Here is a 4,820-nt window from a genome sequence, read left to right as displayed (position 1 = left end):
CGGCAGCCCCCCCCTCCCGGTTGGTCTGCGATGGGCGGGGCCTCGGGCGGGCGGCCGCGCACCGGCCTGCTGGGGTGGGGGGCGCCGCCTCTGGGGGTCTCCAGCGTGTGGTTTCTGGGTGCAGCAGGGAGGAGGCGTGAAGTCCGCGTTCTTCAGCTTTCTCCGGATCCGGTTGGCCAGAGGGGCCGGACCTCGCGACATTGCCACTCCCCTTCGCCGCCCCTCTCCCCGAGTTTCCGCCTCCTCAGTAAGTGAGGCGGGGCCCGGGAAAGCCGCGGTCGGTCTGGCGGGGAGTCCGGGTGCCCGGGTCTGTCCCGCCCCGTGTCTCCCTCCGTGGGGTTGGTGGAGTCCCTGCTGACTGGGAGCTGTGGCGTGTGAGGACTGAACTCTTGGGCGCGCGAGTCAGGGGCCAGAGCGTGTTGGCCCCGCTAGGCTCCATGCAGCGTGGATGGTACCGTGCAACCATGGGAGTCGGAACGTGGCCACCACTCTGCACTCTCCTCGTGGCTGTAATTATTGGCGCGAGGCGCCCAAAGCCCTTTGGGAAGGTTCTTGACGGCCGAGCGCGGTGCTGCTCGCGCTCCTGGCCACGCTTCCACCGCGCTGACGGGCGAGGGGAGGGGCGGAGACTAGGAAGGTGGCCGGGGACAACCTTTCCTGGAGTTCCCTTGATTTTCAGGTACCGTGGCTGTTCGGGCCGGGCCTTGAGTCACTGGGGTGCTGTGCAAGCTCGGCGACGTTTCAGGAGCCTTAGGACTTCAAACTCAGCCACGAGGAGACAAATGGAAGCTCTTACCGAGATTTATAAAAAGGAAGGATTCCTGCTCGCAAAACTGAACCGTTTATAAAATACGGGGCCTTTGAGAAAAACTCAAGAGGCTGAGTATAATACGTCCTAACTCTTACATTTTAAAAATGTGTTCATTGTGCAGCTAGTTGTGCGTGAGCTTGATTTCACAGAGAAATAGGCTGCTATTTAAGTAATTTTAGGTATTCTTGGAAAGTTTTCCTTGTCTGGTTTTATGCAATTCTGTTAAACGATCTAGACTACATTGCATCCCACCTGACAGCGTTCTTCTGTTTTGAATTAGACACTAGGGTGGAGTTAAGTCCAGCATTCTGGGGAGTTGTGCATGGGACATTTATGGATTATGAATGCCAAGCCACATTAAACTGGGTGGCGTGCTAGAGAAATGCCTTACTAAGGGAAGTCATCTCATCGTCTCTGAGCAGGCTATGAGCTGTTAAAGGAAATAAGCACGCTGAATATCTGAGTAATCCCTGTATTGTCAGGGGTCTTGGATGAAGTGCCCGTGGGGCTGAGCGTTTGGCATCCTGTGCTCTACTTCTGTAAAGTTAAGTCCCCTGCCTTTTCAGCAGAGTTCCTTGCCCTTAAATAATGTGTTGTCTAGTTGGTGAGCTAGGGTCAGAAGTCTCCTGTAGACTTTAAAATTTCAAGTAAGGATCTAGTTATACTAGTGGTTGGTATCGCTTAAAATGAGAAATCCTGTAAATGTATGTTGATAATTTTACTTCGCATCAAAGACTCGAGATAGATTGACCTTTTATCATTAAGAAGGTTTTAATATAATACTTCATCTTAGGAGTAAGCTTTTCTTTCTTTTTTTAAATTATTGGGGCTCGTACAATTCTTATCACAGTCCATACATACATCCATTGTGTCACACACATATGTACATTTGTTGCCCTCATCATTCTCAAAACATCTGCCTTCTACTTTAGCCCTTAATATCAGTTGCTCATTTTCCCCCTCCCTCCCCACTACCCGTTCCCAAGCTTTTCTTTTTTACTAAGTAATAAGCTGCTTGACAAAGCATGGTCCTGTTTATACTGTGAGTGCAAAAAGGTGTAAGGTCAGAGAGCTGTGCAGGACAGATCTCAGTGCTGGTGATACTAGGTTGGATTTAGAAAGTTGCGTCCACAGCATTCGGCAGCTGTAAGTAGTGCTTTTCAATGCTGTCTCACGCTTCTGGGAAGCTCCACCAGGCAAGAGTTTAAGCTTTACTTTTTGTACGTTCAGTGGGAAGAAATAGTGCTTTTTCAGGCTGTACCCTGCTTCCTCCCCTTGAGTAGTGAACTTGTATTTAAGTTCTCATTGTGCCTCACACTATACATTTATTATTCCATATAATCTGTATGAGCACCCTCTGAGGGGAGTTGGTATGAAATCCACATTTTACAGATGAGGAAATAGTAGCACAGAGAAGTTAGACATATGCTGAGTAGCAAATCAAGGATCTGAGTCCAGGCAGTCAGGTGACCAGAGTCCACGTTCTTAATGCTACACTTTGTTTTCAGTCTAGTGAAAGGAGCCCTGGTGGCAAGCTTAGCAGTTCGAAACCACACACCAATTCTTGGGAGAAAAATGAAACTACTCCTGTGAAGAGTTAAGACATGGAAACCCACCGGGACGTCCTACCCAGTTCCACAGGGTTACATTGAGTCGGGAATTGACTCTGGCAGTGAGTTTGGTTTTTGAGTTTGGGGCAGCTAACAGTGAAGGATCAGTGCAGCTTTAAGAGGAAAGATTGGGGTGCCAATTCTGAAGATGAATTGAGTCTTTATTGACCACCTTAAATGGCTTTGGGCTGACACTAGAAGAGTCTTTGGTCCCCAAGAAGTTTACATTCTTATAAGGAAAGGCCGGTGAACACATGATTTTATAGCAAATCAGTGTGGGTTGGGTGCCATAAAAATACAAAGTGCTGTAAGGAATTCAAAGGATAACTCACCTGTAAGTGGAGATAGAGGGGCACTGATTGAGAAGCTGGAGGGTGCTATCTGAATTGTAGATCCAGATGAAGTGAGAAGTGAGATCTCTCTCAGTCCTTCCAGAAGGGCTTTAGAACGTTTGTTAGGATAGGCGGCTTGGTGCTGAAATTGGAATGTGAACTGAAGTCTCTCATGTTTGAGTTGTGTTCGCCCTAGTTTGCAGACCTGAACCCCCTACCTTTGGAAGGTATTTAAGACAAGGGTTTGGCATATGTGTTACTGTGATCTGTCAAACTCTGGTGTATTAATATTGTCAGTTAGTGTTTTGTAAAACTGCTATTCTTTCCCATACCTTCTTGCTTCTGCTCACTTAAAAAAGTGAGAGGAGGAGGAGTAGTTTAGGGTTTTTCTTTTTCCTTATTGCAGTTTAAGTACATAATTGTAGACATTTTGCATTTCTTGTGCAAAACAGTCGAATAATGTAACCCATCCAACTTGTGAATTGGGGTTCTACTGATTGTATTCTTACTTTGGAAAAAAATAACTTGTCTGACACCCCGCCCCATGTGAGTTTTAATTGTTGTTCCGTTTTAAAAACATTTTTCTAAAAACCTTGGCTTCCTTGAAATATGTTTTGTGGGTCTCTTTCCTCAAAGACCAGACCCAGTGGGATTTGTTGTCTGTTAGAACCAGGTACACAGAGGTTTTTGTCCTCACCAGCGTTCTCCAGGGAGCACTGCACCACCAGGACAGTCTGACCTGTTTGGGATTTAATGCTCTTTAAAGTTAGCTAGCTACACAGGACAGTGTTGATGCAGTAGGTGAGGGTTAGGAAGATTGTAAACGGAATTCTAATGGCATTTTGAAGTTTAGTTCCAATTGGCTTTAAAGTACTTAAGTGTTTATCGGTGGCAATTCCCAGCAGATACGCTTTTTTTTTAAAGCCTTTTTTATTTTCCTCTTTCATTTCCTCCTCCCTTCTGTATCTGGATGTTATTCGTGTTTACTATCAGTGTCATGACCAGGACCCTTCCTCCACCAATCCTTACCAATCAAGTCTGTTGCTGGCTAGTGAGGGATCTACAGTCCCGAATTCATGTCCCTGTGACTCTTGTCAGACTTAAGGTGTACTCTTAAGATCGTCACGTCCTGTTTCCTAATACTTGTATTCCTTTGCATACCTTGTTTGCTGCTTAAAAAAGTAAGGAGGACGGGGAGCATTTTAGGGAGCCCTTGAGGCACACTGGTTACGCGCAGCCCGAAAGTCGGCAGTGCAGAACCACCAGCTCCACAGAGAAAGACAGGGATTTCTATCCCGTAAAGAGTTAATGTGAGAGGTTTTTATTTGGTTCCACAGCTAATTTGGGGGTACAGCCTATTTTCTGTTGTTGCACTTGTGCAACCATTCATGTATCTTATGTCAGGGATCTGGTTGTACTTGAGGCCACCCCTAAATGCCCTCCCTGTATTACCTTCCTAAAATCCCTACAATGAATGCTTTGCCTTCTGTGGGTTTGTACCTGCAATAAACTCTTTGATAGTGTGAAAGGGTTTGCATACTTTGTTGCCGTAATTGATGAGGTTCAAGGAGGGGAATTGATTCCCTTTTGCTATAATAGATTATCAGGCTTTTGTTACACTTTTGCTCTGAGTCTCTTCCATGCATTTGTCACTGGGACAGCACAACTTTCAGGAAGATTTGGTGCCTTTTTCCAAGAATGCCACTATACTCCTTGAAATTAGTTAAAATTATTTTAAAAGCTAAAAGGTGATTTCCGCATGGGAGCATCTACTGGTAATAAATGTGTTAATTTTGCTTTCACCCCCTGTTTGGTGGATTTTTGGCATACTTCCAAACCCAGTTTGTATTTGTTTTCTCAAATAAGCCTTCTGATGATCCCAATTCAGGAATCTTTGTCAAAGACCTGCACCTGGCACCTCTCTCTTTTATTATACAGGTTGTTTTCTCCAGTTAATACTTAATGGAGTACTATTCTGTATCCCATAGGGACACAAAGCAAACTAAAATACTGTCCCAGTTCTCAAGGAACATAAATCGTGGAATGGAATCATGGAGGGGAGTATCA

At 45.6% G+C, this 4,820-nt stretch overlaps 1 protein-coding gene across 1 annotated transcript in view; it reads left to right on the top strand.

The window, feature by feature from the left end:
* The window catches only part of SIN3A (SIN3 transcription regulator family member A), a 63,828-nt gene that overhangs the window by 518 nt on the left and 58,490 nt on the right, over positions 1–4,820 (top strand). The gene's annotated exons all lie outside the window — the stretch shown is intronic.

The sequence above is a fragment of the Echinops telfairi genome, unplaced genomic scaffold (assembly GCF_000313985.2).
Source record: "Echinops telfairi isolate 266 unplaced genomic scaffold, ASM31398v2 ScPeMD7_7475;HRSCAF=8513, whole genome shotgun sequence".
Classification (NCBI taxonomy): Eukaryota; Metazoa; Chordata; class Mammalia; order Afrosoricida; family Tenrecidae; genus Echinops; species Echinops telfairi.
This window is presented reverse-complemented; position numbering and strand designations above follow the sequence as displayed.